General features: G+C 41.5%; 1 pseudogene across 1 annotated transcript; it reads left to right on the top strand.

Moving 5' to 3' along the window:
- The first annotated feature begins 1,772 nt into the window (after window positions 1-1,772).
- Window positions 1,773-2,359, top strand: LOC111151712 (annotated as a pseudogene). The gene has a single exon (XR_002640870.1). The product of XR_002640870.1 is annotated as a U6 snRNA-associated Sm-like protein LSm4 pseudogene (transcript).
- The last annotated feature ends 19,287 nt before the right edge of the window (window positions 2,360-21,646 follow it).

Raw genomic sequence — 21,646 nt, 5'->3', positions numbered from 1 at the left:
TTATTTATTTGACAGAGGGAGACAATAAGAGAGGGAACACAAGAAGGAGGAGTGGGAGAGGGAGAAGCAGGCTTCCCGCTGAACAGGGAGCCCAATGGGGGCTCGATCCCAGGACCCTGAGCCAAAGGCAAATGCCTAACGACTCAGCCATGCAGGCACCCCATGGATTTCTGAGCAGTTGTAATAAGGTAATAAGTTTGTATTGCTCTGAACACTTAATCTGTAGTACTTTGTTACAGCAGCAATAGGAAATTAATACAGAAGGGAAGAGACAAAATTATCATTATTTATTGATGGTATAAGTATCTACAGGTAAACCCCACAGATTTAGCAAGTTTCTAGAGATAAATAGAATTTAGCAATAGGGCCAGATAGAAGATCAACATATGGAACTCGGTAATAATAGAGAGATGTAGAGTTAAACAAAATGTGTTGTACACATAGAATGGGCTAATATTTAGCCTTGAAAAAGAGTGAAATTCTGACACATGCTACAACATGAATGAACCCTGAAAACAGTATGCAAAGTGAAATAAGTCAGAAACAAAAAAGACAAATATTGTATGATTCCACTTATATTAACTGCCTAGAATAGGCAATTTCACAGAAACAGAAGATAGAATAGAGGTTATGGGGATCAGGAGGTGGAAGTGGACATGGAAAGTTGTTGTTTAATGGGTACAAAGTTTCTGTTTGGAATGATAAAAGTTCTGGAAATGAATAGTGGTGATGGTTGAACAACATTGTAAATATACTTAATGCCACTGAATTACAGTTAAAAATGGTAAAAATGATAAGTTTTATGTATATTTTACCACATTTTAAAAAATAGAGTAAAAAACTCAGTCACAACTATTTGATTAATCATGCCAACTGTATCTAAATGTGTGTTTGGTCTCTCCTGTTACCCCGTTAGAGTCAGAGTCAAAGACTACAAATATGATAAGCCCACAGATCAAAGGGAACAATAGGAGGAAAAACATATAAATGATGTCAACCCCATTTTGAAAGATGGAAAGCAGATGGATTAATGATTACTGATTTTGGTTTCAGCTGTTTCTTTTCTACTAAGTCCTCTGGAGAAATAAGGCCCCAAGAAGGAAGACACAGTACACTCACTTTGAAGAATGACTATAGAAAGCTACAGTAGAAAGAAGATTGAGTACCCCTCAGGGTGGGAGTGAAACTAATGTGCAAAACACAGGAGCATTAGCTGAAAGTTTGTGTAAGAAGTAGTTCTCTCTCCAAGCCTGAAAAAGCAGGTAATTTCTCCAAGTAGGAGATGGGAGGTTCATTACCTGGAAAGAATGAAGAGGCTCTGGACCAGGCAAACCAGGCATAGCTATATTTTGTTACTTGACCAAAAGGAGGAAGAGAGCACAGAGGTCCGGTCACTCAAGACCCACCTCCTTCCCTCTCTTGGATTCAGGAACACTGACCACCAGGATGATTATTGCTTCTTACTAATCTCCAGTCTGGAATCAGAGGATTCTCTGTGGAGAAACTGACCACATTCATGAAAAGGTGTACAGATACTAGTGTGTGTGGGTCATTCAACTAAATGACAGAGTCACTCACTGACAGTGAGACTACAGATAATGAGCCTCACCATGCAGAGTTTCCAATTACCTTTTCTGTACCTTGCTCTTAAAAATAAATGGACGGATGAGGAACAGACATTTGATGGTGCTCAGGTGAAATTTAGACAATGCAGACAAGAGAATATTAAAAAAAAAACCCAACTGTGATTAATATTCCCAGAGCAGGGAAGTGGTCCGTGAGCCCGCTCCCCGCCGACAACATGCTTCCCTTGTCGCTGCTGAAGACGGCTCAGAATCATCCCATGTTGGTGGAACTAAAAAATGGGGAGACATACAACGGGCACCTGGTGAGCTGTGATAACTGGATGAACATTAACCTTCGAGAGGTGATCTGCACATCCAGGGACGGGGACAAGTTTTGGCGGATGCCAGAGTGCTATATCCGCGGCAGCACCATCAAGTACCTGCGCATCCCCGACGAGATCATTGACATGGTCAAGGAGGAGGTGGTGGCCAAGGGCCGCGGCCGCGGTGGCCTGCAGCAGCAGAAGCAGCAGAAGGGCCGAGGCATGGGGGGCGCTGGGCGAGGTGTGTTTGGTGGCCGGGGCCGCAGTGGGATCCCAGGCAGAGGTCAGCGGGAAAAGAAGCCAGGCAGGCAGGTGGGCAAACAGTGAGCCGCCCTCCGTTCTCGAGAGACTGAGCTGCCACACTGCTCGCCAAGGCTGTGTTTCTACTCTCTGGTTCACAAGTGTGTTCAGAACAAAAAGAAGCAGGTGTTGGGGAAGAGCCCCCCTCTCCGCCTGTCATTCTGTGATCCTTTTTACTAGAGTATCCCCCACCTTTTTTTTTAAGCCAGCAGTTCTGCAGTTGGATATGTTTGGTGTGTTTGGTTTTTCTGAAGCCGCAGCTGACTTGATTCCTGGAAGATTCCGTGTTTAATGTGTCTTTAAAGCCCTCGCTCTTGTTTTAAGGGCGGGCACTTTCCAGGCAGGCTTGTTTTGCATTTTGAGTTGGATCCTTGTGTGGTGAGCAGACCGGAGGTTTACCGGAGGTTTTTATTTTAAGCTCTTTGCACTGAGATTGACAGCCTTGGGAGTTCCCTGAAATAGGGACCTCAGGATTGCCTTTTGAAAACAAACACATATGAACGTATGCCACAGAAGCTGTTCTGGGGACATTGCTGGGCCCTGCCCCTTTGCCTCTTCTCTCCCTGTTTGTGTTACAAAAATAAAAACACATACAACTACAAAACAAAACAAAACAAAAAAATAAATAAATAAAAATTCCCAGAGCACTCTGAGAGGTGTCATATTTATGAAATAACACAGGTCGATTTAAAAAAAAGTTCAGCAAGGAAGAAGTACTCATTTGATATAAAAGAATAAAAAGAGAGAAAGTTGGAAGATAAGGAAGATAAGGTTGATAAGGTTGAAGAAATCTCCTAAGATGTAGAATAAGAAAGAGAGAACTAAAGGGGTGCCTGGGTGGCTCAGTGGGTTAAAGCCTCTGCCTTCAGCTCAGGTCATGATCCCAGGGTCCTGGGATCGGGCTCTCTGCTCAGTGGGGAGCCTGCTTCCCCCTCCCTCTCTCTGCCTGTCTCTCTGTCTACTTGTGATCTCTGTCAAATAAATAAATAAAATCTTTAAAAAAAAACAGGTCACATAGAAAGAATCAAGAATCAGAATGACACTGGATTTCTCATCATAAATATTGGTAGTTAATATACAAACATCAAGGGGTGCCTGGGTGGCTCAGAGGGTTAAAGCCTCTGCCTTCGGCTCAGGTCATGATCCCAGGGTCCTGGGATCGAGCCCCGCATCGGGCTCTCTCCTTGGTGGGGAGCCTGCTTCCTCCTCTCTCTCTCTCTGTCTGCCTCTCTGCCTACTTGTGATCTCTCTCTGTCGAATGAATAAATAAAATCTTTAAAAAAAAATATACAAACATCAAATCATTATGGTGTTCACCTGAAACCTGTTCCATACCAATTATACTTTAAATAAATAATTAAATAAAATCTATATAAGCACAAAATAAAAACTTATAAATATATACTGGCAGCTAGTAGACAATGGAGAAATGCCTCCAAATTCAGAGGAAAAACTTATTTCCAACCTAAAAATCTAGTCAAACTATAACAAATTTGAAAGGTTAGTGAATACATATTTGAACACGTATGGTCTCCAAAAATTTATCTCCCTTGCAAATACATTTCTCAGTAAGCCCCAGCAGTACAATTTCCACCACAATGAAGACATTAGAGGTCAATGAAACAGGAGCTCCAGCCTACATTAGGGACCAAGGGTGGACACGTGAGGAAGTCTGGGATACTAGTGCTTCCGCAGGTCTTAGGAGTAATGGGCTTATGCTGGAGCAGGAGGATAGAAAGCTTCAGAGGCAGAGTTACGAAGACAGCTGTGTTTGACGAGATTGAGAGCAGTCTTAGAGGTATTCTGCAGACTTGGAGTATGAGATGGGTACATAGAAAAACAACCCAATGTCATTTTTTTAAAATATTTTATTTACTTGACAAAGAGAGACACAGCGAAAGAGGGAACACAAGCTGGGGGAGTGGGAAAGGGAGAAGCAGGCTTCCCATGGAGCAGGGAGCCCAATGCAGGGCTCGATCCCAGGATCCCAGGATCATGACCTGAGCCGAAGGCAGATGTTTAATCATCTGAACCATCCAGGTGCCCCAATGCAATGTCATTTTTAATGCCAGGGAAAGTAGAAAATTGTCAAAGAAAGGACATAGCCTACTATATGGTTCAGCTGTGAATAATCTTGCATGGTTATAACAAGAAAAGCATGAAGTGTCAATTTTGTTAAAAGATTTTCTTTATTTCTTTATTTTTTATTTTTTTATTTTTTTTTAAAAGATTTTATTTATTTATTTGTCAGAGAGAGAGAGAGGGAGAGAGAGCAAGCACAGGCAGACAGAATGGCAGGCAGAGGCAGAGGGAGAAGCAGGCTCCCTGATGAGCAAGGAGCCCGATGTGGGACTCGATCCCAGGACGCTGGGATCATGACCCGAGCCGAAGGCAGCTGCTTAACCAACTGAGCCACCCAGGCGTCCCATCTTTATTTCTTTATTTATTTATGAGAAAGCACATATACATGGTGGGGGGAGGGGCAGAGGAGGAGGGAGAGAATCTCAAGCAGACTCTGTGCAGAGCGTGGAGCTGGACACAGGACTCAGTTCACAACCCTGAGGTCATGACCTGAGCTGAAACTAAAAGTTGGATGCTTAAATAACTACACCACCCTGTTGCTGCCTGAGTGCCCTTTTTTAAAAAATGGTAATAATACTATATTGGGAAGATGGAAGATGTGTATGTGAGTGTGTTTCTGTATGTCTATGTCAGCTATAAAAGAGAGTAAAATGTTATTTCTGCAGTAAGGGGGGGTCAGTAGATAATATCTAAAAAAAAAGAACACATAAAAATGACAATGTAAAGATTTTGTTTAGAGATATAGGGAGACATACCAGAAGAAAGAGCTAAGGGTACAAGCGAGGTGGCTTCTGTGGAGTGGGACTCGGGGTCAGGGAAGAATAGAGTGAAGGGCAGCTGAACTGTATTAGAAACCTCATCTTTTTATTTTACTTCAAATTTTATGGACTTTTACTACTTTAAAAAGTCAATTTCCCCAAAATTTAACTGTAAACTAAATGCAATTCTTTTTTTTTTTAAAGATTTTATTTATTTGACAGAGAGAGAGAGAGATCACAAGTAGGCAGAGAGGCAGGCAGAGAGAGAGGGGGAAGCAAGCTCCCCGCTGAGCAGAGAGCCCGATGTGGGGCTCGATCCCAGGACTCTGAGATCATGACCTGAGTTGAAGGCAGAGGCTTTAACCCACTGAGCCACCCAGGCGCCCCAACTAAATGCAATTCTAACCACAGAAAATGCCATTAGAATTTTTTGAGAAATTGAACAAACTTACTCTTGCTAGAATACCTAAATTAATTTTGGAAACAAAGAGCAACAAGAGGGGACTGGCTCAACCAGATTTTATGATATAATATGAAGCCATAGTCATAAAACCAGAATGGTGATGCTACAGGAATAGAAAGATCAACCAAAGGAATAGAGTAGAGAGCTCAGAAATAGGTCCATACATCTATAGAAATTTGATATAGGACGAAGATGACACCACAGGTCAATATGGAAAGGATGAATTATTCAGTAGATGTCAGGAAAACTGTCTCACTTTTTGGAGGAAAATAAAGTATGATTCCCTATCACCTACTCCTCCAAGGAATTGAATATCTATATGTGACAGATGAAAGAACACAAAAGAAGACAGGAAACCCACTACAAACTTGGACAAAGGCTGTAAATAGGTTAACTTACAGCTGGGGAAATGCAAATGATTCCCAAGAATAAGAAGAGATGTTCAAACTCCCCAGTAATCAATAAAATGCAAATGAAAACAATGAGATGTTATTTTGTGCTTTTCAGGGGCAAAAATTAGAGAGTTAGAAAGCGGTAAATGATGGGCAGAATCAGAGAAATGAACATCCTCTTACGTCATTCTGGGAGTACAAACTGGTATGGATGTTCTGGAAGGAAATCTGGCAGAAATGAGGGAGTCAAGGATGCAGACTCATCAGCCAGCAGCCCCAGTCCGGGCTGGCTCTATACTCCAGAGAGTTCTCAGGTGCATAAGAAACCACGTGCAAGGAGATTTGCTGCAGCTCTATTGTGAAAATGAGGAGCTGGGGACATCCCAGGTGTCTGTCACCAGTGAAATACTTGGGTGCGTCCTGTGCTTCTCCACAGTGGACCTGTGAGCAGCCCCAAGAGGTCCTAAACACAGTCTCGAGCAACAAAATAAAACAAAAAGATCCTTAGACAATTACTATCATGTAAATTTAAAACTTCTGCACAGAACAGCAGTATTATTTTACAAGAACACATACACATCCAAGGGTGCATTTCAAGCACGTGACTGTGGGTGTCTGTGTGGGAGGGGAAGGAGAATGTAGATCAAGAAGAAGGGAGGGCTAAAACATGCAGAAGCCCTTACACAGGAATTGAGGAATCTGATGAACTCTACTTTCAGCATGCCAGGCATCTCTAGCCCCCAATATTGTCAGCAAAAATCTCAGTGGAATTTCTTGGGGACTTAACCACATAATTCTAAAATTTTTCTGGAAGGATTAATAGTGAAGAAAAGATCAGAAAACTTTGAAAAAGAAGAGCATCTAGCGATGACTTGGCCTACCAGATAGGAGAAGGTATGAACAATGCATCAGTCACTTGAACAGTAGGTTACTGGCACAGGGATAGAAGGAAGAATCAATAGAACAAAAAATAAAGGGAAGAAATGGCCCCAAGAACTGAGCAAGAACTACTTCCCATCAGTGAGGGAAATGCTGAATTTTACAACAAAATATATTAGAGAAATTGACTAAGGATTTTGGGGGGAAGTTAGAAAATGCATACAGCAATAATTAAGAACTGGACTTATGATTTCTAAATGTCAGTTTTGGGGGTGCCTGGGTGGCTCAGTGGGTTAAGCCACTGCCTTCGGCTTGGGTCATGATCCCAGGGTCCTGGGATAGAGCCCCACATTGGGCTCTCTGCTTGACAGGGAGCCTGCTTCCTCCTCCTCCTCTCTCTCTCTCTCTGCCTACTTGTGATCTCTATCTGTCAAATAAATAAATAAATCTTTAAAAAAAAATGTCAGTTTTGCCACTGTTTAGCTGTGTAATTGCAGACAAGATACTTAACCTCCCTAAGCTTCGTTCCTCCCATATTTAAAAACAAGGTAATAAAAATGACCATGTGATTGTGAGGACTGAAAAAGGTAATGGGTGGGGTGCCTGGGTGGCTCAGTTAGTTGAGCATCTGCCTTAAGCTCAGGTCGTGTTCCCAGAGTCCTGGGATTGAATCCTGCATTGGGCTCCTTGCTCAGTGGGGAAACTGCTTCTCCCTCTCCCTCTGGCCCTGTCCCCTGCTCATGCTCACACACACTCTCTCTCTCTCTCAAATAAATAAATAAAATCTTTAAAAAAAATAGGTAGTTGGGGGGAGTGCCTGGGTAGCTCAGTGGGTTAAAGCCTCTGCCTTCGGCTCAGGTCATGATCCCGGGGTCCTGGGATGGAGGCCCTCATCGGGCTCTCTGCTCAGTGGGGAGCCCGCTTCCCCCTCCCTCTCTGCCTACTTGTGATCTCTGTCTGTCAAATAAATAAATAAAATCTTTAAAAAATAGGTTGCAGGTGGTAAAAAATATTCTTTCTAAAAAAATAAAATAAAATAAAATAAGAGGGGCACCTGGGGTCAGTTCAGCATCCAGCTCTTAATTTTGGCTCAGGTCATGATCTCAGGGTCATGGGGTTGAGCCCCATGTCAGGCTCTGTGCTCAACAGCGAGTCTCTCTCTCTCTCCCTTTTCCTCTGTCCACCCCACCTTGTTTGCACATGCTCTGTCTCCCTCTCTCTAAAAATAAATAAATAAATAAATAAAATTAAATTTAAAAAATGGTTTTTATCACACAAAATGTGCCTCATAAATGTTAGCTATTATTATTTCTACTACATGCAGAGTAATGTACAAAATGAAACCATAAACGTTCCAGAAAGAAAATAAATGAGTACTATTATTATCTTAGGGAGCAGGAAGACTTATTTTTTCAAGACTTATTTATTTATTCTAGAGAGAGAGGGAGAGAGAGAAAGAGTGCGGGGAAAGGAACAGAGGGAAAGGGAGTCAGTTTTAATCAGGCTCCAAGCTAAGTGTGAACCCTGTCTTAGGGCTCCATCTCCCAACCTTTTTTTTTTTTTTTAAGATTTTATTTATTTATTTGACAGACAGAGATCACAAGTAGGCAGAGAGGCAGGCAGAGAGAGGAAAGGAAGCAGGTTCCCTGCTGAGCAGAGAGCCCGATGCAGGGCTCGATCCCAGGACCCTGGGATCATGACCTGAGCCGAAGGCAGAGGCTTAACCCACTGAGCCACCCAGGCACCCCTCCATCTCCCAACCTTGAGGTCACGACCTGAGACCAAGCAAAGAGTCAGATGGTCAACTCACTGCACCATCCAGGCGCACCAGGAAGACTTTCTAAATAAGACCCTAAGGGTAGAAAGGATGAAGGAAAAGATAAGAGCTCTTTACAAAAAAACAAAAGATAAAACCAAAACCCAAAACATAAAACTTCTTTATGCCAACTCCTACCACATACAAAGTTAAGACATAAATGACGAACTGGGGGAAATATTTGTAATAGATGCAATAGACAAATGGTTAACAGCCTTTTACTAATAGACAAGGAAAAGGTAGAGGGGTGCCTGGGTGGCTCATTTGGTTAAACATCCCGCTCTTGATTTCAGCTCAGGTCATGATCTCAGTGTCCTGAGATCGAGCCCCGCCCCAGGAATCTCTACACCCATCGGGGTGTCTGCTTGAGATTCTTTCTGTCTCCTTCTCCCTCTGCCCTTTCCCTTGTTTGCCCACACACATGCTCTCTTGGTTTAAGATAAATAAATCTTAAAAAAAAATTTTTTTAAACAAAGAAAAGGTAGAAACAGCAGTAGAAAAATGCACCAAGAACATAGACAAATAAACGGAAAAGAGATTACAAATAAAGGGGGAAATGTTCAGCTTCCCTAATAAAGAATGCAAATTAAAATGGAATACCATTTTTCATGTATTAAATTAGCATGATAGATTTTTTTGATAATATTCACTTTTTAAAAAAAGATTTATTTATTCACCAGAGAGAGAGAGAATGCACGTGCAGGCACAAACAGGGGGGTGGTGCCCAGAGACAGAGGGAAAGAACTTCAAGCCCATTCCCTGCTGAGTGCAGAGCCCTACACCAGGCTCCATTCCTTCACCATGAGATCAGGACCCCAGCTGAACTCAAGAGTTGGTTGCCCAACCAGCTGAGCCACCTGGGGGCCCTGATAATATTCACATTTTACTAAGCATATTTTTGGATGCCTGTCCCACTCACCTCCTGTTTACAGATAGCCTTCCCCCATAATCAGTCTTTGATCAGCAAGCCACCTGACAGAACCAGGAAATGGGAAGAACCAAAGTTGATTTGTCAAGAGATAGAGACCTTATCTAAAGGGAGCCAATTCACCATCAGGTTAACTATTTGTGGTTTTCATGATCAAGTTGGAAAAGGTGAGTTTGACCTCACATGTTCCTCTCTCAGGAAATAACATAGAGGGAAGTAGTCAGTCCAAAGAAGCCAAATGAACGGAAACGCCATGAAGAATCAAGGATGGGGTAGCAAGTTTGTGAGCGTGCGCAAACTAGAGTCAGGGAGAAAGAAGACCCAGAGGATGACAGTGGGGAGGGAGTTAGAGAAAAGCTAAGCAGGTAAACCAGAACACAGAGATTGAGAGGGTGGTTGGTTCCAGAATGATGAGCTCCAGCCCTCCATGAGGCTTCTAGTTCGTTTTTGCTTTTCTCTGATTTCTTTAACTTTATACTAACCTTCATTTTACTTGATCTATCTATTTCCATCAGGTTTCTTTTTCTTAAAACCCAAAGAGCTCTGGCTAGAGCACAACACTGGTGAGAGAAGGAAATGGTTGCCTACAAACTTGTGGAGGCCAATAGCAGACACTTTATCAAGCAGATCCCGTAATTCCACACCTTGCTCTTGAACCTCAGGATAAAACTATGAAGCTGAATGGAACATTACATTTTTTATTTTTTATTTTATTTTTATTTATTTTTTAAAAAGATTTTATTTATTTGACAGACAAAGATCACAAGTAGGCAGAGAGGCAGGCAGAGAGAGAGGGGGAAGCAGGCTCCCCGCCAAGCAGGGAGCCTGACATGGGGCTCGATCCCAAGACCCTGAGATCATGACCCTAGCCAAAGGCAGAGGCTTAACCCACTGAGCCACCCAGGTGCCCCTATTTTTTTTTTTAAAGATTTTATTTATTTATTTGACAGACAGAGATCACAAGTAGGCAGAGAGGCACGCAGAGAGAGAGGGGGAAGCAGGCTCTCTGTTCAGCAGGGATGCTGAGGCAGATGTGGGGCTCGATCCCAGGACCCTGAGATCATGACCTGAGGCTAAGGGAGCAGCTTAATCCACTGAGCCACCCAGGCGCCCCCGGAACATTACATTTTTTAAATTGAGATATAATTGACCTATAACATTGTGTAAGTTTAAGGTACACAACATACTTATTTTCATATATTTATAATGCAATGATTGCCATCATCAGCTAACACCTCTATTGTGTGTAATTATTGTTTCCTCTAAAGGTGGAGACATTAAGATCTAGGCTCTTAGCAAATTTACCATTGATAATACAGTTTTGTGAATTTTACTGTATATTAGATCTCTGGGATTTATTTATCTACTAATTGCAAGTATGTACCCTTGAACAACATCTCTCCCTTTTTGCTACTCCCGTCTTTGGTAATCACCATTCCATTCTGGGTTTTGTTTTTGTTTTGGAGGGTTTTTTTTTTTTTTTTTTTGAGGGCTTTTGTTGTTTATATTTCCACAAGTAAAGGATATAATGCAGTACTTGTCTTTGTTTATCTTATCTCACTTGGCATAATGTTCTTTTTTTTTTTTTAAGATTTTATTTATTTATATGAGAGAAAGAGAATGAGCAGTGGGGAGGGGCTGAGAGAGAGAGAGATAGAAGCAGACTCCCTGCTGAGCAGGAAGCCCCTTGAGGGTCTTGATCCCAGCACCCAGAGATCATGCCCTGAGCCAAAGGCAGACGCTTAATCTACTGAGTCAATCAGGTTCCCCTCTTCTTTTTTTTTTTAAGATTATTTATTTATTTATTTATTTGTCAGAGAGAGAGATCGTGTGCGCAAGTGTGCACGCAAGCAGGGGGAGGGGCAGGCAGAGGGAGAAGCAGGCTCCCTGTTGAGCCAGGAGCCCAACTCGATCCCAGGATCCCAGGCAAATGCTTAACTGACTGAGCCACCCAGATGTCCCCGGTATAATATTCTTAAGCTTTCTCCATGTCGTTGCTAGTTTATCAGGATTTCTTTTTTTCTCATGGCTCAGTGGTATGTCATTGTATAAATACATACCACATCTTTATTCATTCATCTGTAGATGGACATTCAAGTTGTTTGCAAATCTTGGCTATTGAGAATAATGCTGCAATGAACATGGGTGTGCAGATATCATTTTGAATACCTGTTTTCATTTCATTTAGATATATACCCAGAAGTGGGAATCCTAGGTTGTATGGTAGTTCTATTTCTTTTTTTCTTTTTTTAAAGTAGGCTCCATGCCCAGTGTGGAGCCCAACATGGGGCCTGAACTCACGACCCTGAGATCAAGACTTGAGCTGAGATCAAAAGTCGGATGCTTGACCGACTGAACCACCCCAGAGCCCTGGTAGTTTTATATTTAGTTTTTTTAAACATAACATATTAATGAATGTTCACTCCATGTACTAAGTGCTTTAAATATATCATTTTATCCTCATGACAACCTGAGATGGAAAGTTTCCTGTGGTTATACAAATATTGAATCATTGTGTTGTTGTTTACCTGAAACTAATATAATGTTATGTGTCAATTATACCTCAATTTTTTTTTAAAGATTCTATTTATTTACTTGACAGATAGAGATCACAAGTAGGCAGAGAGGCAAGCAGAGAGAGAGAGGAGGAAGCAGGCACCCTGCTGAGCAGAGAGCCCGATGTGGGGCTCGATCCCAGGATCCTGGGACCATGATCCGAGACGAAGGCAGAGGCCTTAAGCCACTGAGCCACCCAGGCACCCCAATTATACCTCAATTTTTAAAATTCCTATGCTTGTTTTATAGATGAAGAAACTGAAGCACCAAGAAGTATGGCAGAGACAGAGTGGCTCATCCAAAGTTCTACCCGCTCTCCCACATTTCCCAGCCCCTCGCAGTTGAGTGGAGACAGGAGTGCTGGCAAAGTAAAGCCTGTGGCTGACTCGCTCACTCTTCTTCCCTGCATGGTGTCCGAAGGGCGGTGTCCAGAAGGGGTTAACGTACAGGGTGGTAAGAACCTCCATCAACCTGGTACTTTGAGAGCAGAGCCCCCCATATTCCCAACCACCCATATTGCATGTTAGATATACACTGTAAATAACTAAATCTTTGTTGTGCTACCAAGATATTGGTCTTTTGCTTCGTCGCTTTGTTTTAAGTGTAGCACAACCTGTCTGCTCTAACATATCCAAGTGGGCCTGCTTAGCTTATCCAAGGAATCACACAGCTAGATGGCAAAGCTAGAATTCAAACCCAGCTTCATCTGCATTCTTCTTTAGAAGTTGTGGTAAAATAGGGGCGCCTGGCTGGCTCAGTCATTTAGGCATCTGATTCTGGATTTCACCTCAGACATGATCTGAGTCATGAGATAGAGCCATGTGTTGGGCTCCACACTGGGCATGGAGCCTGCTTAAGATTCTTTCTCTCCCTCTGCCCCCCAACTACTTGTGTGCACTCTCTCTCTCTCTCTCAAAAAGAAAAAAAAAAAAGTTGTGGTAAAATAGGGATAACATGAAATTTACCATTTAGACCCTTTTTAAGTGGACAATTCAGTAGCATTACGTATATTCACAGAGTTGTGTAACTATCACTACTGTCTGTTTCCAGAACTTTTTCATCACTCCAAACAGAAACCATGTACCCATTAAACAATAGCTCCTTGTTCTTCTCTCCCTTGGCCCCTGGTGACCTCTATTCTACCTCCTGTCTCTATCAATTTGCCTATTCTAGATACCTCATGTAAATGAAATCCTGAAGTATTTGTCCTTTTGTGTGTAGCTAACTTTGCTTGCATGTTTTCAAGGCTGAAACATGTTGTAGCCTGTATCAGAATTTCCTTCCTTTTTACAGTTGAGTGATATGCCATTGTACATATATACCACATTTTGTTAATCCATTCATCTTTTGATGGACATTGGGTTGTTTCCATCTATTAGCTACTGTGAGTATGCTGCTATGTCTGTTTGAGTCCCTGCTTTCATTTTTGGGGGGCATATACCCACAAGTGGAACTACTAGACCATATGCTAATTGTATGTTTAACTTTCTAAAAAAAGTTATTTATTTTTATCTGTGAGAGAGAGAGAGTACATGAGCAAGGGGAGGGGCAGAGAGAGAGAAGCAGACTCCCTGCCAAGCTCAGAGCCCCATGCAGGACTTGATCCCATGAACCTGAGATCATGATCTCAGCTGAAACCAAGAGTCAGACGCTTGAGCAATTGAGCCACCCGGACACCCTGTGTTTGACTTTTTGAGAAACTGCCATACTTGTTCTTTTCTGGAAATCAGGTTTATTAAGGAGTAATTTACATTCGGTAAAATTCAGTAATGTAAATTTTACTGAACGTAAATTTTACTGAATGTAAATTCAATTTACATTCAGTAAAATTTTTTAGGCATACAGTTTTATGAGTTTTTTCCAAAACATGGGTCATGTAACTACCACCACAATCAAGATATAGAACAGTTCCATTACCCCAAAAAGACTCCTTTGTAGTTCATCCCAAACTCACACACCTGGCAATTGCTGATCTGATTTCTATCCCTATACTTTTGACTATTCCAGAATGTCATACAAATGCAATCACTGGAATCTGCTTCTTTCACTCAGCACAGTTTATTCGTGATTCATCTATTTCAAGGTATTAATAATTTGCTCTTTTTTTTTTAAAGGATTTTATTTATTTATTTGAAAGAGAGACAGTGAGAGAGAGCATGAGAGGGGAGAAAGTCAGAGGGAGAAGCAGACTCTCCATGGAGCAGGAAGCCTGATGTGGGACTTGATCCCAGGACTCTGGGATCATGACCTGAGCTGAAGGCAGTCACTTAACCAACTGAGCCACCCAGGTGCCCAATAATTTGCTCTTTTTAATAGGTGAATAGTATTCCATTGTATGGATATACCACATGTATTTATTCATTCATTGATAGATGGACATTTTGTTTGTTTTCAGGTTTTGGCAATTATGAATGCTATAGACATTTGCATACAGATCTCTTTGCACACATGTGCTTTAATATCTCCAAATAAATACTTCACAGTGGGATTTCTGGGTTGGATGGTAATGTATGCTTAACTACTTTATTTATTTATTTATTTTTAAAAGATTTATTTATTTATTTATTTATTTGACAGAGAGAGAGAGACAGCGAGAAAGGGAACACAAGGTAGGGAGTGGGAGAGGGAGAAGCAGGCTTTCCAGAGAGCAGGGAGCCCGATGCGGGGATCGATCCCAGGACCCTGGAATCATGACCTGAGCCTAAGGCAGACGGTTAACGACTGAGCCACCCAGGCGCCCCGCTTAACTACTTTATTTTATTTTATTTTTTTTAAAGATTTTATTTATTTATTTGACAGACAGAGATTACAAGTAGGCAGAGAGGCAGGCAGAGAGAGAGGAGGAAGCAGGCTCCCTGCTGAGCAGAGAGCCTGATGTGGGGCTCGATCCCAGGACTCTTGAGATCATGACCCGAGCCGAAGGCAGGCTTTAACCCACTGAGCCACCCAGGCGCCCCCCGCTTAACTACTTTAAATGGCCTATTTGTTTTGTAAGAAACTACCAGTTTTGCATTCCCACCAGCGTGTTCAGTACCCTTTATAACATTTGGTATTGTCAATTTGTTTATTTTTATTTTAGCCATTTAATAGGTATGTGATGTAGTATTTCATTATAGTTTTCATTTTTCATATCCCTAAAGGCTAATGATGTTGAAATTTTTTCTATATGCTCACTTACCATCTTACTTGGTGAAGTGTCTATTCAAATTTTTGTCTGTTTTTGGGTTGTTTTCATATTATTGAGTACTGGAGTTCTTTATATACTCTGCATACATATCTTTTTTTTTTAAAGATTTTATTTATTTATTTTTTATAATGATTGAGAGAGACAGAGAGGGAGTGAGCACAAGCAGGGGGAACAGCAGGCAGAGAAAGAAGCAGACTTCCTGCTAAGCAGGAAGCCCTTGTGGGACTCGATCCTAAGACCCTGGGATCATGACCTGAGCCAAAGGCAGACTTGTAACCGATTGAGCCACCCAGGTGTCCCTGGATATATACCTTTTATCAGATGTGTGTTTTGCAAATATTTTCTTCCATTCTGTCTTTTCTTTTCAGTTTTTTTTTTTTTAAGATTTTATTTATTTTGAGAGAGTAAGAGAGTGAGTGAGCACGAGTGAGGGCGAAGAGCAGAGGCAGAAGGAGAAGCAGACTGCCTGCTGAAGAGGGAGCCCAACTCTGGTCTTGATCCTAGGACGCTGGGATCATGACCTGAGCCAAAGGCAGATGCTCAACTAACTGAGCCACCTAGATGCCCTTTGTCTTTTCATTTTTCTTAAGTGTCTCTTCCAGAGTAGAAGTTTTCATTTTAATGAATCTATTTATCAACTTTTTTCTTTTATAGTTCAAGATTTTAAGATTTTATTTATTTATTCCATAAAGAGAGAGAGAGAGTGGGGACAGGGGAGGAGCAGAGGGAGAGGGATAAACAGACTCTACACTGAGCACGGAGCCCAATGTGGGGCTCAATCCCAGGACCCTGAGATCATGACCTGAGCCAAAACCAAGAGTTGGTTTTTAACCGACTCCCAGGTACTCCACATTTTGTTTTTTATCTACAAAATTTTGCCTAACCTTAAATCACAAATATTTTGTCCTCTCTTTTATTCAAGAAGGCTTGTAGTTTTAGGCTTACATTCAGGTCTATGACTTCTTTTTTCTTTCTTTCTTTCTTTCTTTCTTTCTTTCTTTCTTTCTTTCTTTCTTTTTTTCTTTCTTTCTTTCTTTCTTCTTTCTTTCTTTCTTTTTTTTTTTTTTTAACATGTAGGGGTTTTTTTTGTTGTTGTTGTGTTTTTTGTTTGTTTGCTTGTTTTTTAAGATTTTATTTATTTGAGAGAGAGTGCATGAGCAGGGGGTGGGGGGTGAGGAGCAGAGGGAGAAGCAGACTCTTCATTGAGCAGGGAGCCAGACGTGGGGCTCAATCCCAGGAAAATGGATCATGACCTGAGCTGAAGGCAGATGCTTAACCAACTGAGCCACCCAGACACCCTTGTCTGTGATTAATTTCAAGTTCATTTTTGTATATGGTATAACATAAGTATCAAGTTTCTTTCTTTCTTTTCTTTTTTTTTTTTTTTTTGGGATAATGATTTTCAATTTTTTCCATACCCTTTTTTTTAAAAAAAACCTTTTTTTTTTTTTTTTTTTAAGAGAAAGAGAGGGGGAGCAGCAGAGGGAGAAGCAGACTCCCCACCAAGCAGCGAGCCCATGCGGGGCTCGATCCCAGGATTCCTGGGATCATGAGCCGAGCCGAAGGCAGATGCTGAACCACCTGAGCCACTCAGGCGCCCCGAAATCAACCTATTCTTAACTTTCATATTACATTATATATAAAAGCTCTCATACTCATTTGTATTAAAGTCTGGTGAGGCTTGGGGATATAGAGGTGATACACTTGTATTATTCTTTTTTTTAAAAGATTTTATTTATCTATTTATTTGTCAGAGAGAGAGAGAGAGAGCGCGCACACAAGCAGGCAGAGTGGCAGGCAGAGGCAGAGAGAGAAGCAGGCTCCCTGGCGAGCAAGGAGCCCAATTCGGGACTCGATTCCAAGTCTCTGGGATCATGACCTGAGACGTAGGCAGCGGCTTAACTGACTGAGCCACCCAGGCATCCCACAGTTGTATTATTCTTTATAGTTTATGAAGTACTTCTGGTTATGTAATCTCATTTTGACCCACAAACAACCCCACGAGGTAGAAATAATAATACTGTTCCTTCTATTTACAGTGAAGAGACCCAGAGGAGCTGAGTGTGTGGCCAAGATGACAAAGCTTTTGGTGCAATGTTCAATACATTATTAACAATCAATGAACACTGAGCTGCCTTTCCCAAGATGTAAGGCATTCCCATAATCTGCCCCGACTCAGGAGCCCTGGAAGCAAAAGTCAATGCTCACTGCTTAATTTTGAGTTTATCAGTCCTTGGAAACTGGAAAGGCTAAGAGATTTGGTGCAAGGATGGTTATTTGGTTGCCTATAAGAAGAGGTCACATATCTCAACCCTGCTATGTGAACTGGCCATAGTCATGCAAACTTTATTCTATAAAAATGCAATCAGAAATCTTTTCTTTAGAATATTACTGAGCTTCAGCAAGAAAAAAATCAGTTACCAAATAGTCCAAATATCAAAGCAACAAACTGATTTGGTTTATCGTTTTGGTCATTTCTTCAGCCCACTAGACATCCCCCTTTCTTTGGGAAGCACAGTCATATGTCACACCATTGGCAATGGCTCTTTGGAGCCATTTTGCTACCACCTGACTCTGACTCCCCAGCCAGAGGTGGACACATCACTCAGGGTGATGATTACATTGTTTCTTTGGGGAATGTAGGACTGAACTGAGTCTGTAGTTGGCTGGAATTTTAACCTGTAAACTGGGAGATGCACAGCAGCCATATTCTGCCCATCAGGTGAATTGGAGGAGAAATAAAAGAAGATAGGCAGAGAGAAACAGATACACAGAGAGAAAAAGAAGGAAGTAGGGAGAGAGAAGTAGGGACTCAAGATTGATTTCTGTTTCTGGTTTCAGACCATTTCAATGGCCTACTTGTCTTTGGCTCTGTGAAAGCACCTCTCCATCCTTTAAAAGTTGTCCCTTTTTCTTGAGCTACTTATAACCAAAGAGTCCTAACTAGTACCGAAGAGTCCTAACTAGTACCATAGAGGTAAATTGAGTTATCATCGGGTAGAAAGACAATGACCTTGAACTGGTTTATGGGGATTTAAAAATAGGGCTGACTTTTGGGGCAATGGTGCTGTAACTGGGAGACAAAATTTCCTCCCCTTTTTTCTAAACTAAATTGCATGAAAGGTTTGGGCCACTAAGTGAACATCAGCTTGTACAATGAGACAATGGAGAGTATTATCCAGGTTGAACTATCATTTGTTTCCAACTGGGAAAGAGCAGGGAGAAGGAGCAAGAAAAAAAGGAGGGTGGGAAGGAAGCCAGCAGAGGAAGGAAAAAAAAAGTGTGACATGATGTAGTGCCCAGGAAATCTGTATGCATTTACATTTGGAAACCCCTTTACCTTGGGATGAAAGATGCTAATCAGTTGCCAAGTATTATTTTGTAAATTAGATGTTCTCTGTGAAATTCGCTTTCTGACACATTTCCAGCCATTTTTCTGAAGCAGCCTTTGTGAAATGACTCCTTTTTTACAAGCAGAATTAAATACTGTGGCCTTGTGTTTTCCTCCTTGCCCAGAGTTTCAGGTTTTTTTGTTTTGTTTTGTTTTGTTTTGTTTTTGCCATGTTCCTGCCTTTGCCATTAACTTTGATGAACAAAATGAATGATGAAAAGGAGCGGGTGGGACAATGGGGCTGATTCATGGTTTGGGAAAACAGTGAATTGTCACAGAGCAAACAGTGGCCCTCCTTTTTGCTGAGGACATTGCAATGTTTGGCTGAAAGCATCTTGTTTGGATTCTTCCAACCAGTAGACAAGCATCTAAATGACCGGCACAATATGGGGTTCCCATGGGTTCCCAGGGTCCCCAGGGGCACTTAAAACAATCCTGAGATACCCTGACAGAACTGGTGATCTTTGTAAACAAACAGAGAGAAGTTATTCAAATCACCTTTAATTCATTAAGAAGTCTCATCGTAAGATCCCAGAACTGGTATTTATTATTATGTCAGGATTTTCTCTGAGTTTTGTATTCTGCATCCACTCCTGGTAACTTAACCAGGATGTCAAGTGTTAAGCTTACATTTGGATTGATTGGATTTGACTTGGACTTCACAAATAATTTATCTTTACACAGACTAAATTTGATCAAAATTAATTTGATGGGTAATTCAGAAGAATCCATACATATCTGTATTGGTATTATATTGATATGCTGTTTTGTGATATTCATTGAGCAGTCTAATAAAAAAATATGAAGTTGTCAACAAACTTTAATCTACAATACAACTACTAATGGATGTGTTGTGTGTGACTGTATGAATGAACCATCATTTATTTAACTAGTCCCTTCTTGGACATTTAGGTTGTTTTCAATTTTTCATAGCTATAAACCATGCTTCAGTAAAAATTATTATAACTAAAACTTTGCATCTTTCCTTATTTCCATTGGAAAGAAATCCTGGATTTTGATTGCTGGGTCAGAAGTGGTGTGTATTTTTATGGTTGACTCATGCTGAAAAATTCCTTCCAGAATACAATGTATACATCCTCTGGGTATGAAAGTGTTTTCCTTCACACACATCCAGCTCTCCAGTCTAAACTTTACTTAGTTAAGGGGTGCCTCATTGGCTCATTTGGAAGAGCATGGGACTCTTGACCTCAGGGGTTGTGAGTTCCAGTCCCATGTTAGCTGTTGTGATTATTTAAATAAATAAAACTTAAAAAAATTTTTTTAAAGATTTTATTATTTATTTGACAGAGAGAGACACAGCAAGAGAGGGAACACAAGTAGGAGGAGTGGGAGAGAGAGAAGCAGGCTTCCCACTGAGGAAGGGAACCCAAATTGGGGCTTGATCCCAGGATCCTGGGATCATGACCTGAGCCAAAGACAAGAGCTTAATGACTGAGCCACCCAGGCAGGCACCCCTAAAAAAATTTTTTTTTTAAAACCCAAGCTTTGGGGCACCTGGGTGGCTCAGTGGGTTAAGCCGCTGCCTTCGGCTCAGGTCATGATCCCAGGTTCTGGGTTCGAGCCCCACATCGGGCTTTCTGCTCAGCAGGGAGCCTGCTTCCTCCTCTCTCTCTGCCTGCCTCTTTGCTTACTTGTGATTTCTCTCTGTCAAATAAATAAATAAAATCTTTAAAAAAAAAAAAAAACCAACCCACGCTTTACTTAGTTAATTTTTTTCCAGGTAAATGATCATATAATCTAAAAATAATGACTTTTTTTTTTTTTTTTTTTTTAAACAAAGCCTGACTGCTACATGCGGCACTCCATTTGGATATGACGGGAGTCTTGGAAGCTTGACCACCCTAGATTCTCCCATAAATCGACTTTTGAGAGCTTGTTTAGAGGACTTGCAGAGGACTGCAGCTGCTCTTATACCCCAGACCGAAGAATGGTCCTCCTCTATCGGGTAAGCTCACAGCCTCGGGAGTGACACACATGGTACAGTGAGGGCAGAGGGGAACGTAGCCTCCAGATCAGCTGAACCAACCCTGACGATCAATGGAGTGACAGATGTCTCAGCCAGATCACTTTCACATCCATGACTTTTTTCTTTTATCTACCAGATGGGCAAAAGTTCCAAGATTTCATAATATATATTTGTTGGTGAGAATATGCATAGATGGATGCTCTAAAACTCTATAAACTGGTACATACTTTCTAAGAATAATTTGAGTATTTGCAAAAATCTTAAATTGCTATCTTTTGACCTAGCAATTGCAATTCCCTTTTTTTTTTTTTTTAGATTTTATTTCTTTATTTGACAGAAAGAGAGAGAGCACAAGTAGGCAGAGCAGCAGGCAGAGAGAGAGGGAGAAGCAGGCTCCCCACTGAGCAGGGAGCCCAATGTGGGCTTGATCCCAGGACGCTGGGATCATGACCTGAGCTGAAGGCAGAGCCTCAACCCACTGAGCCACCCAGGCGTCCCTGCAATTTCAATTCTTTTTTTTTTTTTTTAAAGATTTTATTTATTTATTTGTCAGAGAGAGAGAGAGAGCATGAGCACAGGCAGACAGAGTGGCAGCAGAGGCAGAGGGAGAAGCAGGCTCCCCGCCGAGCAAGGAGCCCGATGTGGGACTCGATCCCAGGACGCTGGGATCATGACCTGAGCCGAAGGCAGCCGCTTAACCAACTGAGCCACCCAGGCGTCCCTGCAATTTCAATTCTAAAAGACTATCTTTCACAAGTGAACTAAGATGTATATATAAAGGTATTCATTGAAGCACTTTTTAATGGTAAAAAAATTAAAACAACTTAAAATTCATCAGTAAGATATAGTTAGGTAAATTATGGCACATTTATACTATGAAATACTGTGCAGCTATTGAAAAGGATAAGGTCGATGGCTAATAGCAGCCATGAACTCAGTCCATGCTATTTTGCTACGTTTAGAAAACATGTTGCGGGGACGCCTGGGTGGCTCAGTTGGTTATGCAGCTGCCTTCGGCT

The sequence above is a fragment of the Enhydra lutris genome, unplaced genomic scaffold (assembly GCF_002288905.1).
Source record: "Enhydra lutris kenyoni isolate GAN:26980312 unplaced genomic scaffold, ASM228890v2 scaffoldscaffold26, whole genome shotgun sequence".
In the NCBI taxonomy this organism is placed as follows: domain Eukaryota; kingdom Metazoa; phylum Chordata; class Mammalia; order Carnivora; family Mustelidae; genus Enhydra; species Enhydra lutris.
This window is presented reverse-complemented; position numbering and strand designations above follow the sequence as displayed.